Source organism: Eptesicus fuscus, chromosome 15 (genome assembly GCF_027574615.1).
Source record: "Eptesicus fuscus isolate TK198812 chromosome 15, DD_ASM_mEF_20220401, whole genome shotgun sequence".
Lineage (NCBI taxonomy): Eukaryota > Metazoa > Chordata > Mammalia > Chiroptera > Vespertilionidae > Eptesicus > Eptesicus fuscus.
The window spans coordinates 6,244,891-6,261,277 of NC_072487.1; the positions used below are offsets into that span (position 1 = coordinate 6,244,891).

General features: G+C 57.7%; 1 long non-coding RNA gene and 2 other non-coding genes across 3 annotated transcripts in view; all 3 read left to right on the forward strand.

The window, feature by feature from the left end:
- The first annotated feature begins 538 nt into the window (after positions 1–538).
- On the forward strand, positions 539–620 carry MIR23B (microRNA mir-23b). The gene is given in 1 exon segment (NR_128971.2): positions 539–620. It is a non-coding gene; the product is annotated as a microRNA mir-23b (primary transcript).
- A 142-nt stretch (positions 621–762) lies between these two features.
- Positions 763–849, forward strand: MIR27B (microRNA mir-27b). The gene has a single exon (NR_128972.2). It is a non-coding gene; the product is annotated as a microRNA mir-27b (primary transcript).
- A 5,974-nt stretch (positions 850–6,823) lies between these two features.
- LOC114227423 (uncharacterized) overlaps positions 6,824–16,387 on the forward strand; it is a 36,439-nt gene continuing 26,875 nt past the window's right edge. The window contains exon 1 of the long non-coding RNA XR_008558321.1: positions 6,824–7,030. This is a non-coding gene — a long non-coding RNA (uncharacterized LOC114227423). The remainder of the gene's footprint in view (positions 7,031–16,387) is intronic.

Below are 16,387 nucleotides of genomic sequence, written 5' to 3' on the forward strand. Positions count from 1 at the left end.
TCCGTGCCGTCCCGTTCTCAGCGTGGGAACCACAGTGGGCACGCAGCTCTCACGACTCTGTGGTGCAGTTTTTGCCCCAAGCAGGCAAAGGAGTGGGCCTGGCGAGGAGTCGGCTGTTTTCTCGCCTCCCCTCTGCAATGGCCCTTCCTGTCCCTCCCCTTCCAGATGAACGGGGGGTCACACGCATCCCCTCTGCCCGCCCCCCCTCAGTTAGGACCAGGGACTTGCACCTTCCAGCAGTTGGGGGCCTTGCAGACCTCCCTGAGCCCAGGAGGGACGGCCGTCTCCACCAAACCTGCCAGAGGCCTAGGTGCATTGCCTAGGTTATGTTCCAAAACTGCACTGGCGTTTGTATGGGCATCTGTCAGTCCTTTGATTTTTAAAAAACTCCTCCTCTAGGACAGCACGGAAATGAATGACAAAAAGTAAAACCCGTGCGGTAGTGAGGCAGGCCCGGAGGTGATGTCGTCGCCTCGTGACCAAGGACCAGGTGTGTGCGGTGTGGGCTCGGCACGCAGGCACGGCGGCTCCAGAGTGCTCTGGCTGCTTGGGTTCCTGGCATGCTGATTTGTGACTTAAGATTAAAATCACATTGCCAGGGATTACCACGCAACCACGACCTTGGCTGCTCTCCAGAGCCAGAGTCGCTCGCTCTCTGCAGTGGGAGAACGATGCACTGTGTAGCTCTTCTCCGGAAACAGAAGAAGCCAGCAGCCACGAAGACGCTCCCGGCCTTTCCATTGTGCCCAGCTGGAGACCTCTCTGCCGAGGTGCAGAGCTTAGCTGATTGGTGAACAGTGACTGGTTTCCGCTTTGTTCACAGTGGCTAAGTTCTGCACCTGAAGAGAAGGTGAGATGGGACAGTAAGTTGGAGCCGCTGGGGCAGAGGCTGCTGCTGAGTGGTCAGCTCGGGTGCGAGCCCGATTCTGGAGGAGGAGAGACCTGCTCAGCCCAACGACGCACTTTCTCTTGTCACCAATGCAAGGAATGCACCAACAGGCTATGGGACGATGACTCTATGATTAGATAGCTCTCTGAAAGGTCAAATGTATTTTTCGCTGCAAAAGTTGTTTATATAAAACGCTAAAACCAAACGCATCACAGTAGCAGAGTAAAACTGTCGCGGTTTATTGCATGTGCGTGGGGCTGGGTGCGCGTGGAGACCCTGTGCTTCTCGGGAGCACCGTGACTCTCTCTTGTATTTGCAGCCCAGGTCTCTGTCTCCTGCAGCCCAGGACGTCGGCAGCTCCAGCTGAGGCACTGCTGCTGCGGCTGTGGATTGGACCCGCCCTCCGGTGCCTACTGAGCTGATATCAGTTCTCATTTACACACTGGCTCAGTTCAGCAGGAACAGGAGTCGAGCCCTCGAGCAAAAGCCTTCCTGTTCCTAAGTGCCCAGAGGCTGCGACTCCACTCGGCGAAGACAGGCCGCAGCGCTGGCCGCCAGACCCGTGCAGCGGGCACCATCTGTATGTGGTCCTGGGGCGTGGATGTTGGCAGAGCCGTACAGCTCCGAGGGCGAGTGCGGGGGTGACAGGCGGCGCCTCTCGGTCACGGGGTGTGGAGGCTGGAAGCAGTTGGCGTGTGTGTGGCTCTGACACGGGCTCTGGTATCAGCATTGGCTTTCACAGCCACTTGTGAGCTGCACACCCGTTCTCGGGGCCGTGAGACGTGGCGGGTCCCCTCCTGCCCTGCACTCGGCCATCTCCAGAGCGGGAGGCACACGAAGGTCCTGGTTGACAGGAATTCCTCTGTGAGCGGGCAGTGATTTTATTGCTGTTTCTTTGCAGGAAAGATCACAGTGAGATTCTTTCTCATAAGCTCCTAGTAGCCCTGGTGGGACCAGATGGCACTGACCCCGGACATGAGAGGAAGGTGACAGGGCTGCTGGGCCATCAGCGACATCAGCATCCACCTCTGGAGCTCTTTCCTGCGGCTGCTCGCAGCAGTGCACACGTGAAAGGCCCGTCCTCAGGGTCACCTCGTCCCCACCCCGAATGTGCCGCCTCAACATCCTGAATCCGCATGGGGTCAGAGCAGAAGGCAGTTCTTCACGCGAACCATTGAAGAACCTGAGACCGCGCAAGACCTGCGGGACATTTTGCGGCGTCCCCTCACCTGCGGCTGGAAAGTCAAGTTTCTGTGCTGGAGCCGGTGAGCTCCACTGCATGGGCTTCTCTGGCTCACTTCACAAAGATTCTGCAGACTTATTTTGATTGATAGTTCCATTATTTAGATATTTGCCAAAATTTTAGTGCCTTTTGGTAAAAGTATGGGGTAAGAATCTAAGATGTATTTAATAATAAAATGTAATGGATTAACGGTTTTGTATTCCTGTTTGTTCCTGAATTTAATTAATACTGAGTTTAGAAGGCAGCCTGACATCAGCAGTCTGACAGGCAGTGCGCACAGGCCCCGCCCCTCGCAGAGTCCCTCTTTCCCACCGATGTTGCAAGTTATAAAAAGGGCGAAACCCACCTTCCCACACAGTGCTAAAACATGGAGCTTAAAGAGCTAGAGAAGCCCCAGCCTTGCTGTCACGTGATGGCGAGGGGCTGGGCGGGGCCAGCATGAAGGCTCTGGCCTATTGGGGTGGCGGCAGCCTCAGCACATTCCTGGGCCTCAGGGCTGCCCAGCTGTGACTCCTTCTGGAAGGGTCCGCTCTGCGCAGCTGCGTGTACTCGGCATATGCTTGTGCTGCTTATCATATTGGTAGAAGGATCGAAATGTGGTTTTTAGATTTTAATAAAATACAAGAACGCTGCTTTCTGGGAAGATGCCTTTTCTCTTTGGTTGGTGTGAGGTGGAGCAGGACGGGGAGGGCACAGCCACACCCACCCAGCGCCCATCGCAGAGACAATTGGCACCTCCACGTGGGCTGTGGGCACCAGCTGGCCCCGTGGTTTGGTGTGGCCTTGTTTTTGTAGAACGTTAAAGCCACACTTTTCCGCCTTTAGAAACCACAGGGGCCAAGCCAGACTGCCACGTGTGGGATTTTGCACTACGATGGCTGGTCCCCTCCGGTGGCCGCGGACTCCTGCCGCTGGCTCTGAGCACCGGCCAGGCCAGCAGGCTGCAGTCGGTCCCGGAAGAGCCATCAGAACCCAGGCGCTGAGTCGTGGCAGTGACCATGGCAGGAAGCCCGTGGGTAGGTGGCCTGTGCCGCTGACAGACTCGGGCACCCTGTGCCGGGTGTGAGTGGCCTGCCTGCCTGGGACCTCCTGTCTGCACGGTGGCCGCACCCCGTTCCCCACCTTCGGAGTTTCTGCGGACGGGGACCGCTTTCCTAGCTGGCCCTCCGCACCTGGGAGGCTGTGGCCAGGGCCTGGCTGAGGCCCCAGGAGTCCAGAGTGGCCGCCAGTCAATGAGACACATAAGTAAGACTAGAACTCACCGTTTTAAAGTTTTCCATCTTTTTTAAAGTTCCACGTTGGTAACTGGCGGGCCACCTGGGACTGATAGGATCTGAGTTAGGAACTGGCCGAGCCTGCCTCGTGCGTGCCCAGGATGGGGTGTGCGGGCGAAGGGAAGCCTGCCTTCCCAGACAGATGTCATTCTCAAGGTCACGAGGTAAGTAAGAGGCAGGTGTAAATGTGGGTCCACAGGATCGCAGTTTCCCTCCGCAGCCAGTGCCTCCGAGGCGTGGGCCTCGGCCACTCAGCCAGCCCAGACTGGAGAAGGCGGGGCTCCCATCCAGCCTGTGGTGAGGATGCGCCCGCGGGATGGGCGGGGCGGGCAGGCCAAGGGACCCTGCTCTCCGGGGCCTGGAACGTGAACCTCCATCCACACGCCAGTCACCATGGGGAGGTCGCAGAGACCTGCCGAGTGGGAGTCTGGTTCACTTTCTTAGCACTATTTCTGGGGCGCCCACCCCCAAGATCACATTTGTGGCCTCAGTGCCCCCCTGAGCAGCCGCGAAGGCGTGAGCTGCCCTCGGGCTGAGTGTAGGAAGCACCATGATGGGGAGGCAGCAAGGCGATGCTTCCACTGAGCAGACGGGCCAGGACATCGGAGGGTCCCCCCCACCCCATACACCAGCCCCCTTCTCTAGCGAAAACAAAGCCAGCCCCGGCCCGTCACTGCAGCTTCCGAACTGTCTGTGAAAGGGGTTCAGCAGTGACCATGGCAGGAAGCGGTCCTTGCACGGCTGCCGTGGGCCCTGCCCAGGGCGGATCCCCGGAGCCCCTGGGCACACGGACACGCCCCGCAGACGCTCGGGCACAGGACCGGCAGTGTTTCAGTCGGGGGTCCGCAGGCTCAGTAACGGGGTGCGGGGGGAGAGGGCCCTGTCCTCCGCGCGAGTGAGTGGGCTCAGGGCCGAGCAGCTGCCCTGCGCGAGGAAGGCTGCCCCTCGGAGCAGCCAGCGGGCTCCGCAAACCCTCAACCCGTGGTCGGGCCACGGAGGGGGAGTGGCTGTGCCCGCCCGGCCCCGGGTTCGGTGAGGGGTGCGGGGCTGTGGCAGCGCCGGGGCCGGAGGCCGGAAAGGCAGGCCGAGGCCACGGACAGAAGCGCGGGAGAAGGCGGCGCGGGTCTCCCTCTCGGCCTCTGTCTTTGGATGAAAGGGTTGAGGGCACTTCCTTTCATCGGAATTTGAAATGAGCACACTGAGATAACAGGCTCCGTCCCGATCGAGGTCAGAGATGGCACCCGAGCAGGCAGAACCCGGTGCCCGCGTGCAGGAGCCGGAAACGGAAGCTGCATCCCTGCCCCCAGGCCCCGCCCCGCCCAGCCCTGACCGCCGACCCTCGGCTGCCCCTGCGCGTGGGGCTCGCTCCCCGCCGCCGCCTCCTGCGGGAACCGGACCGGCAGGCGGGTGGGAAGAGCTGTGACTCGACCCAGAGCCAGTGTTTTCCCGTTTCCGCCGCGGGCCGCCGCCTCCGCCGGGGGAGTGAGGAGACTGAGGGCGGGCGAGGCACCCCCGGTGAGCGAGACCCGCCGACCCAGCACGGCTCCCGCCCAACAATTCCGGTGCCCAGGCCTCCCTGGGGGCAGGGCCCGCACACCCCGTTCCTGAGAGGTCAGGGGAGGGTGCTGCCTCTGGCACTGTGCCAGGCGGTGCCTTTGGGGGGAGACAGTTGGAGCACCGCCTCCCGGGGCATCTTGAGCCGAATCACTTCCGAGAGCGGAGGCGGGCAGCCTCCGCAGGGCCCAGCCGTCCACACACAGGGGCCGGGGGTGGCCCACCCAGCCCCAGGGGCTCTGGACAGGCGGCGGGAGGCCCTGTGGGCTGGAAGGGCTCCTGCACGTGGGGCAGTGCCCGGGGGCCATGCTCAGGGAAGGGCTGAACTTGTAACCCCCAGGCCACTATCCTGATGACAGCGACCTGGCCCCTGCCTGGCTGGGCCCTGAGGGTTTACGGTGGAGGCAGAGAGGCCTTTGGAGGCTCTCCAAGGGCCGTCCTTTATAGATCTTCCCTCAGTCTGCTGACTAATGGGTGTGGAAAAAGACTGAGGCCAGAGCTGAGTCCGGCCGAGGAAGCTACCAGAATACAGGGTTCCCAGGACTAGCGCTTGGCCTCTGAGGCCGGCTGCCGGGTGGGGGTGGGGGTGGGGGTGGGGGTGGTCATCACAGCAGAGGCAAGAGGCTGGCCTGGGAAGTGAGAAAAAAAGTGTGCATGTGTGTGCACATGTGCGTGTGTATGCACATGTATGTGTGCACCAAGGCCGAATGCAGAAATGACCACGTTTCTACCTTCTGCAGACAGCTCACATAACCCTAATCTGGTCCCTGCCAAGTGTCTTTTGAGATAAAGAGGTTCAGGGGTTTGGCTTCTCAGCCCCAAGAACTGGGGTGGGATACAGGAAAACTCCAGAGACCTGTCCCCAGTCCCTCATACCCCATCCCCACCTGGGCTCACCCAGCCTGTGCTGGCTGCTGCCACTTACCAACCACTGCAGCTGCGCTGAGGGCGGGGACAGGGGGCTCTGCCCACTGCCCCACCGGCTCCTTCTGCCCTATTCCCTCAGCCCAGGAGGTGCTTTTGCCTGTGGGGTGGTCTGGGAGGTGCAATCGCCCAGAGTCCACAGTCCTGGAAAGTTCTTTTCTGTTGAGAAAAGTAGTTTTCCCCTGTCTCAGGGGACCTTGGGAGCAGAAGTGTGTCCTCAGGCAGGAGAGGAGCCTTGGCCAGATTTGAAAGGTGGGGAGGGTGGGGGTCCGCCCTGGGTGAGCCCCCCCTGCTCCCCACCCCCGCTCTCTACCCCCAGCCGGCTGGGTTTCCACATTCGGCTGCACAATTTAAGCCTCCAGGACTTTTTAACACAAGTTATGTGGAAAGAGGGAGGCTCTAGACAGGAGTCCTCAAACTTTTTAAACAGGGGGCCAGTTCACTGTCCCTCAGACCGTTGGAGGGCCGGACTATAGTTTTAAAAAAACTATGAACAAATTCCTTTGCACACTGCACATATCTTATTTTGAAGTAAAAAAACAAAACGGCAAAAACACCCGCATTTGGCCCGCGGGCCGTAGTTTGAGGACGCCTGCTCTAGAAGAAAGTGCCTGTGGAGAAATAGGAGGTTGAATTGGAGCCCATTAGTATTTGGTGCGGGGATGGTACACGTGTGCGCGTTTGTGGGTTACAAAGGAAAGGCGAAACTTAGGGAAAGGAACTGTAGCTTTAGGATTGTATCTGCTTTAATAACCACACGTGAGGGAGCAGGCGGCGGCGCGGCCCCAGCAGGTGCGGGAGGCAGAGCCAGCGAGGGACCCTCAGCTGTGGAGGTTGCTGATCCACTGGGGGCCCTGGGAGCCCAGGCGTAGGCCAGCCTCCCGCTGTGTTGGGGTTCATGGATCCAACCACAATGAGAGTCGTCTTCTCCCAGGAAACTGTCCGGTGCTAGCACGTAAGTCCTGAGTGAGCGGCGAGGACGCTCTGCACGTCTGCTGTCACACGGCGCTTGGCCTCCTTCCCTTCTCGGCGTCACATGAGCCTCTCGGACAGGCCAGGGCGAGCCTTCCTTTACTCACTGGCGGGCACAGCTTGGTTGGCGTACGTCGGATGTGCAAACAAATGTAAACGATCTGTGAGCAAAAGGTGAGGGTCCCTCCCCCTGTCCACCCGTCCCTGCTCCAAGCCCATTGCTGGTGGGACTGCCGGGAAAGTCCGCCCTGCCCCCGCAAACAGGGCCACACCCTCCGCTCCGCACAGCTGGGAGCAGGCACACTCTGGCTCCCATGGAACCGAGCCGCTCCAGGCTGTGGACCGTGGCCTCCATTTGATGGCTCTTGTCTGAATGTCACATACCTGAGCGGCACTGACACACAGCTGCCCACGGGTCCCGGTGTTCAGAGCCCTGCCCGACAGGAGCCGGCTGTGCACCTTCTGCGCCTGTGTCCTCTAAACCCTGGATAAGTTCGCTGCGTGACTGTGAGAATTACATGAATGAATTTATGCAAAATCCTGATAACAGCCTGACATCAATTATAAAGGTATGTGCTACGTATTCTTTAATGGTTGATTTCCTTTACTTAACACATTGCGGGCGAATCACGAGCATCCTCGTGTTTTCATATTACACAGTGTTTCACATAAATGTTTAAGGCAAAGGCACGCCTTAAAATTAAATACCCATTGCATTTTGAAGTTATTACATGTTCTTACAAGCTAATATCTTTTTAAAGTATGATACTTTGTAAAACCTTGTTTGTACTCGTTCAATAGAAGCTGATCTGGCCACTGGGTAAAGCTGGCAATAAAACTACTGGTGTGCAATGTGTTAAGCAGCCCTCTGCCCACGAGCCTTTGAGTTGTAGCCACTAGGCAGCTTTGTGAAACAACACTGCGGTCAGTGACCCTGGGCCCGTGCGTGTGCGCAGGTGCAGCATGTAGGCCTGGGCCCGTGCGTGTGCGCAGGTGCAGCGTGTGGCCCTGGGCCCGTGCGTGTGCGCAGGTGCAGCGTGTAGGCCTGGGCCCGTGCGTGTGCGCAGGTGCAGCGTGTAGGCCTGGGCCCGTGCGTGTGCGCAGGTGCAGCGTGTGGCCCTGGGCCCGTGCGTGTGCGCAGGTGCAGCGTGTGGCCCTGGGCCCGTGCGTGTGCGCAGGTGCAGCGTGTAGGCCTGGGCCCGTGCGTGTGCGCAGGTGCAGCGTGTAGGCCTGGGCCTGTGCGTGTGAGCACGTGCAGCGTGTAGGCCTGGGCCCGTGCGTGTGAACACGTGCAGCGTGTAGGCCTGGGCCTGTGCGTGTGAGCACGTGCAGCGTGTAGGCCTGGGCCCGTGCGTGTGCGCAGGTGCAGTGTGTCTGTAGTTCTTGGATGTGCTCCCTGTGGTGGGGTCCCTGCAACCTGAAACAGGCAGGCACCTCTGACGAACTGGATCTCTGTTACTGGATACAGCTTATATATATACATTTAAATCTTTATTTAGTATTTGATTGTTTTGCCGCCATCACCATCTATCCCCAGAACTTTTTCATCTTCCCCAACTGAAACTCTGTCCCCATTAGACACTAAACTTCCATTTCCTCTCCCTCCCTCCCTGCACTCCCATCCCTGGCCACCACCATTTCCTCTCGGTATGTCATGAGTGGAATTATGCAGTATTTGTCCTTTGTGACCGGCTTATTTCACTTAGCAAAATGTCCTCAGGGTTCATCCATGTTGTAGCATGTTTGAATTTCGTTCCTTTTTGAAGGTGAATCATATTCCGTTGTATGTGTAGACCCCGTTTTGTCCATTCCCTTGTCAAGGGCATTTGGCAGTTCTACCTTTAGGCTCTTGTGAAAATGCTGCTGTGAACACGGATGGACGGATCCCTGAGGGTCTTGCTAGTACACTGTTTCCAAGGTGTGAAAATTGTGTTAGCTTTTTGTCTTTTCCCACCTGGTGGGAAATAATTGCATTTCTCGTAAGCTGTGTTAAATATTTTAAAGGTTTTAAAATCGTGCGTGTATTTCTCCTGCTGTCGATTTGTGTGCATGTTTGTATCCTGGCCAGAAAGTGTCTGTGTTGATGGCTTTTTTCTTACTGATTTAAAGCAGCACTTTAGAAGTGAGAAAATCCGCTCGCTGTCCTGTGTTGCAAGTATTTTCCCCCGTTTGTCATTTATATTTAGGTTCTGGTTACTTTGTTTTTTGTCGGTATGATCAATGCTATCCCTCTTCTTCTGTGGTTTCTGGGGTTTGCATCTTGCTTAGAAAGGGCCTTGAGGACCGAAATGCTGGATTCTTGGAAGTGTGCAGTGATGTGGGGAGCCTCAGGGTGCCCCCGCCCTCTGCCCAGCACCCCTCCTCCCAGAGGACCAAGCAGCCTCCCTGAGACAGTGGCCCCCCAGGGCCTTTGAACCTGCACCCTCCAGGCGGGCCCTTGGGTGTGGGGAGGGCCCGAGGCTGAAACAGGGTTTATGTGAACGTCTATAAACCCAGGATGCAGTGGGGATTCCACATGAAACGTCACATTCTTTCTGCGGGATGGGGGTAGGGAAGTTCCGATTTTATACGGGACCTTTTTATTTATCCAAGTGGTAGCCGCCCTCCTGCCGCCCCTCCCTTTCCAGCCAGAACTGCTAGCGCCTGCTCTGGAGGACACGCCCCAGCAGGACCGGGCCTGGCATCTGGTGAAGAGCGAGGACGGACATTTCATCCCAGGAATCCAGATCCGACCTGACTTCCCACCCACTGCTTCCCTGTGGATGGAAGCCTTTAGCATGGACTAGAGCCCAGGACAGGTGCGTTTAACAGGTATCTGTTGAGAACCTGTTGTGTGCCTGTAACTGTTCCAGGCCTTGGTAGGGAGATGGCCATGGGAGAGTGAACACCGCCCCTAAGTTACCATCGTTACTGCGCATGCGTAAGCATGACCCAGAGACGGCGTCTGGAAGGTGTGTGCTGGGACAGAGCTGAGGTGGTGCGGGGTAAAGGGTGGAGGGTGGGGTGTACTGTCAGTGGGTGGCCAGGCTGTGACGGAGCAGGTGTGGGAGCTGGCTGTACACGTGGTGGGGTGGTCAGCAAAGCCCCTGCACAGGCCCGGGGGGTTCGAGTGTTGGAGCTGGGGGGGCGGGGGTGTTAGAGAAAATATTAGGAGGTGAAGTCAGACCGTGAAAGGGGGTCTGGGTCCGTAGGGCCTCGAAAGCCATGAGAACGTTGAGCTCGCCGTGAAGAGGGAGCTTCTGAAATGCCCTGAACAGTGTGCCGTTCTCCCTGCAAAGGGTTCCGGAGACTGGAGAGCGGGGCTGGGCAGCGTCCAGGCGGACCGTGCAGCAGAGATGGAGGCAAAACGGTCAGATTCGGGGCTGGCCTGCGACGGGTGGGAGAGAGGAATCCAGAGGAACGACAGCATTGGGCTGCATCACCAGAAAGATGGGGAGACTGGGTTTGGGGGTGGGTGGCGCTGGCGGAATCAGCTGGGGATGTGTTCATCTGCTGGTCAGCCGGCCCCGGAGCCGCCCATGGCGGGGCGGCCGCTCTGCACAGAGCTGACTGCGGAAGCCCAGCAGAGCCAGGCGCACAGGGCAGAGGTGCCCACCAGGAGGAGGTCGGGGGTGAGAAGCCCTAGAATGTTCCGCCAGCCAAGGGGAACCGCAGGGAGGGTGGCCCAGCGGCAGGTGCTGCCCAGCCCAGGGAGGATCTGAGGCCGCGGCAGGAGCCTGTGCCCGCTCTCGGGGCCTCCGGACTCGCCAGGTGCGCCCTGCCTGCTTCTCCTCCACACGACTCACTCTCGGAACGGTTTCCTTTCCTGGGTGACTTCGGGTTAGAGTATGTCGTTATCTTACGAGGACCCTGTTAAAGCCAAGTCATGTCTGCGACCCTGTTTGACCCCGATCTCCCAGGAGACAGCTACAGTGAGAGCAGTGGCCCTCCGCCGCCCCGAGCGAGTGGCGAGGCTGGGCTGCCCGGGCGGGGGCTGCGCCTGCCCTGCCTGAGCCGGCGGCTCCTGCGCCGAGGCCGCCAGGGGCCTGCGAGGCCGGGCGCCGTTCCTGGCGCAGCGCTGGCTGTGGCGTGGCCTCGCCCCGCAGACGCTGGACAAGAGGCTTGCAAGCAGATGCCCAGGGCGCTGTGGGCGCTTTTCTCTCTCCCGCTCCTGCGTCCTGACCCCTCCTTGCACGTGGGGGACCCCCTGGATGGTGCCCAAGGGGCCTGGGACACAGCGCAGGGTGCCCAGCGGAGGCTGCTGGGCGCTGCTGCTGGCTGGCTAGCACTACCTCGTCTGTCCCATATCCTGTGGGCTTTCACATCCCCTCTGGTCAAGTCCCTTCTCCTTCCATGGCGCCTGTTCCTGTTCTTGCCTCTGAGGAAACAGGCTCTGTGACCCGTCGCCAGCATGGCCGGCTTTTGGTGGCATTTGTTGAATGTCCCGGGGCAGACAGCGTAGGGAGGCGGGGGAGGGAGTAAGAACAGAGACCTGTGCACGGGGGCCAGCACCCGGCGGAACCCCCGGCGCCCGCCTCAGCTGGACGGGGCGGTGGAGGCAGCGAGAAAGGCCTCGGCCCCATTGTTTAATGGCCCCTGGGAGACAGCACACCAGGCCTCGCGTGTGCCAGTGGAATGGAACGGAAGCCACTGTCCGGGGTATTAAAAGTCTGTCTCTGAGTCCTCCTGTGAATTCGGACAGGTGAGCAGTTTCTTAACCTCCCAGAATCCTGCCGATCCCACAGCCTCAACACGGTGAGACCCCGGGGCCACTGAGGTTTTCCACGTTGATTTAGGAGACGCCCTCGCTCTTCAGAAAACTTAGGAATGTGGAACTTGGGCGTCAAAGGGCAGAAGTTTCCTACGCAAGCGCCAGGTGAGTCTGGCCTGGGAGGAGGGAGGTGTGTGCTCCAGAGGCAGGGCCCACGGCGTGAACAAACCGTGGGGTGGATTCAGGAGCATTACGAGCATTTACCTGGCCTTCGTTTGGTGCTTCTGGAGTGAGATGGTGTGGTGATCGGTAGCTTAGATCGCTTGGCAGTCCATGGAGCCCTAGGCCGGGCCCGGGGCCGAGGAGAGAGGCCCTTTATGACAGGACTCCTGGGTGGGTAAGGGCGTCACAGGTGGAGAGGGAGGAAGAAGGCAAGGAGAGCAGCGGTGAACAGGCTTTCTCTTCTTCCCTGGAAAACCAGCGATTTGGATTCCTCGTCCGTTTCCCTTGCTCCGCACTCACCGCAGGGCTGCCTCACCCCTGGGGACAGGATGGCTCAGTTCTCTGCTCCCTCAAGTCCCTGTGCGTCACTCCTCCATTTCAGCAGGAAACGTGGCTCCCTCCTGTCCCTGGGCACTTTCCCATCCCGTCCCACCAGCGGGAAGTGGGGCCGAAAGTGGGGCTAATGGCGTCAATAATACCGAGCCGCCCGTGGCCTCTCAGCAAGGGCTTTTCCAGGGAGAGGCTTATCCACATGCCATCTGCCCCTGGTACTCTGGGTGCGATCAGAGGCCCCGTGTCCCAGGTCAGGGAGCAGAGGGACATTCAGAAAGCCCACCACGCTGTCTGGCCTCAGCCAACAGGGCAGCGGGCCACCAGGGGAGCAGGTCGAGGCCCCTCTTGGGACCCCCGAGGAGCCTGGGCGCAAGGGCCTGGCGTCTGGGGAGGAGCAGAGCGAGCAGGAAGGTGGGCTGTGCTTTGTGGGAACAACCCACTACGTCCTGCTGAGCCTGCCTGGCCCGGCCCAGGGGAGGGCAGGTCTGGTGTGGCTGGTGGGAAATACAGGGAGACGGCTGTCCCTTTCCTTCTTGGATGTTGTCAGCAAAGCCTGGGCTGGGCAGCCTTCTTGCAACTCGGAGAGGAAAGCCAGGGCGACGTCCGTGACGTTGTAGAGCAGCGGAATGAGCCAGTTTTCTGGGTTTCTGTGTCTGAGGCCATCAACTTTCTTCCTTGTTCAAGCCGCTCTTCATCGGACATGCTGCTGGTCGAAGCGGCAGGCACCTGCCTGGCACAGACACTGGGCGACCCCGGGAGCGCCTCCAGGGTGAGCCTCAGTGCTCTCCTCTGCAGTGAGGGTCAAGGCTGGAGGCTTCCCAGGGCCTTCGCTGTGCATTTTAGCTGGACCTTACGTCCCTGAGCTTCTTTCAAAAAACGGAGAGAACCCAAATATCTAGACTTTCCCCAAATCCAAGGCACCTGGATGAGGAGGGCGAGCTGACTGAATGCCTCCCTGGCCTAACCTCTGCCTGACGGCTCATTCCTGGCGGCCGGGCCTGGGCTTGCTCAGGAGCCGAGGACCCACAAGGCATCTGTCTCTGGATTCCAGGGGTGGGTGTGACGCCCACCCTTGCACTGTGCAGCCCCCTCCCAGAGGGGTAGAAGGAGCGAGCTGCCCACCCGTGCTGCTGTCCTCGGTCACAGTGGAGCCGTCCTCCCCTTGTTCGCGCCTTCGCCGGATGGGAAGGGCAAGGGGAGAAGACAGAGTCAGTCAACAAACCAGGGGCTGGTTTCTCCTGATGAAAGCCCTCAGGAGGGCTCACTCCAACAAGGCACTGCGGGCCGCGGGGCCTTCACGGACCGGGGCCGGGCCGCGGGGCCTTCTCGGACCGGGGCCAGGCCGCGGGGCCTTCACGGACCGGGGCTGGGCCGCGGGGCCTTCACGGGCCGGGGCCGGGCCGCGGGGCCTTCACCGGCACAGGGCTGGGCCGCGGGGCCTTCACGGACCAGGCCAGGCCGCGGGGCCTTCACGGACCAGGCCGGGCCGCGGGGCCTTCACGGGTGCAGAGCCGGGCCGCGGGGCCTTCACGGACCAGGGCCGGGCCGCGGGGCCTTCACGGACCAGGCCACAGCTTTGCCAGCTCGGTCTGCTCAGCTGCCATCTCAAATGCCCAAGGCTTGGGAGAGCTTAGAGGAACTGTACAGGAACTGAGAGATACAAGAAGGCTGAGGTGCAGTCAAGGCAGGAAAGAATCTTCCATAAATGCACCTTCAAAAGCTGAGGTGGAAAACGATCTTGTTTATATTGTTTGCTGTGAAATGCAGTGTGGAGAGAGACCAAGATGGCAGTGTAGGTAAATGCCGGTACTCCCACAGCCACATCAAAATTACAACTAAAATACAAAACAACCAGCATTCTGAACCACCTGAAAGCTGGCTGAATGGAAGTCCTGCAATTAGAGAAGTAAAGAAGAAAGCACAGTGAGACTGGTAGGAGGGGTGGAGGTGCAGAACCAGCTGGTCTGACACCCACGGGTGCTGTTTTTCAATCAGGAGGGAGATCACCTCTGTGGAGGCTGCCCATGAGTAGCAAGGGGTCCCAGTCCCACAACAGGTGCCCAGCCTAGGGTCCCAGAGCTGGGAAGAGAAGTCCCCCAACTACGGCTGTAAAAACCAGCAGGGATTGTGGTTGAGTGACACACAGGCTGCTGGAGACCCAGGTGTTCCTTTTAAAGGGCCAGTGCATGACTTACTGGGACTCCTAGCACCAGGCGGCAGCTTTGGGGGACCCAGACACATACAGGGAGGAACTGGACTGTCTGGCATTGAGGCAGGGACTAGAGGACAGCTTCCTGGTGGGGGTCACTCTTCCTGTGCTGAGACCTCCCTGTCTACAGAGCTGACTGGCAGCCATATCTGAGTCTCCATCAGCCTGGAGCACACTGTTAGCTTCACCGTGGGGATTCCCTGAGACCCCACCCCATCCAATTTGCAGCCCCACCCAAGCTGTTTGCAGCAGCTTTTCCATATGAATGGCCTGTCCTGGCTCATGCTTCAGACTTTGCTAAAACCTCTCAAACAAGCTGCAGCTGGGGACAGTTTGCCCCAAGCCTATCAATAAAACCAAGACCTGGCACCAGCACCAGCCTGCCTTGCTTCACAGCTGGGCCTCACCTGGGCACCTCCCAGCCCAATACAAATAGCAAATAGCAGCCATCTGCAGGTGGCTCCAAAAGGCAGTGGCTGACTTTTCACCTCCCTGGAGGCCCAAACCAGTGCACCTGGTGGACAGTTTCAGACCATAGCAGATTATAACTAAACATCCAGAATTGGCACACTCAAGAGGCAGACTCAGTGAGCACCAAAGCCCCACTGAAGCAAGTCCTGCTCCATAGGGATATTTCCTGCACAGCAGCTCTCCCACTGCAGTAGCAGTTGGTCCTCACAGCCAACTGGCCTGGAAGTCAACTCCTAGTGATGCCAACAGCAATCAAGGCTCAACTACAAGACTTTGCACACAGTCCACAAAGGGGTGCACCTAGAATGCTCAGCTCTGGTGACTGGGGAGGCTGAGCTACTGGGCCCTACAGGACACCTACTACACAAGGCCATTCTACCAATTCCAGGAGACATAGCAGCTCTACCTAATACATAGAAACAAACACGGGGAAGCAGCCAAAATGTGGAGACAAAGACACATGTCACAAATGAAGTAAATGGAAGCAAGAAAACTACTGGATACAGAGAACAAAACCATGGTTATAAGGTTACTCAAGGATTTTCAAGAGACTTTCAAGGATCTTAGAACGTAAAAGACATGAAAAAGTTACAGTCAGAAATTAAGCATAACTGAAATTTACAGGGATTCTACAGTAGAGTAGAGGATTCTGAGAATCAAATAAATGATTTAGAATATGAGGATGCAATAAACATCCAATGAAAAAAAAGCAAAAAGAAAAAAATCCAAAAATGTGAAGATAGTGTAAGGAGCCTCTGGGACAACTTCACACACACCAACACTCGCATTATAGGGGTGCTGGAAGGAGAAGAGAGAGAGAGAGCAAGATATTGAAAACCTATCTGAAGAAATAATGACAGAAAACTTCTCCTACCTGGTGAAAGAAATAGACTTACAAGTCCAAGAAGCACAGAGAGTCCCAAATAAGAGGAACTCAAAGAGGCCCACACCAGGATACATCATAATTAAAATGCCAAGGGTTAAAGACAAAGGGAGAATCTTAAAAGCAGCAAGAGAAAAGAAAATTAGTTAGTTACCTACAAGGGAGGGCCCATATGACTATCTGCTGATTTCTCAACAGAAACTTTGCAGGCCAGTAGGAAGTGGCAAGAAATATTCAAAGTGATGAAAAGCAAGGACCTACAACCAAGACTAGACTACACAGGAAAGCTATCAGTTAGAATTGAAGGGTAGATAAAGAGCTTCACAGACAAGAAAAAGCAAAAGGAGTTCATCACCACCAAACTGGTATCACATTAAATGTTGAAGGGTATTCTTGAAGAGAGTAGGAGGAGAAGGAGGAGTGAAGAGGAGGAGGAGGAGGGAGGAGGAAGTGGAAGAGATAAAAAATGGCAACAAATACCTGTCAACAATTGAATTTATAAATAAAAATAAATGAACAAGAAATTTAATGAATAAAATAAACTGGTGAATAAAATAGAATCAGAGGCATGGAAGCATGGAACAGACTGACGAATCTCAGAGAAGGGGTGAGGGGGATGGGAAGAGATTAACCAAAGATCTTACCTATGGACACAGACAGTAGGGTGGTGAAGGCCTGGGGCAGGGTGGGAACTGGGTGGAGGGGGGAAAAGGGGGACATCTG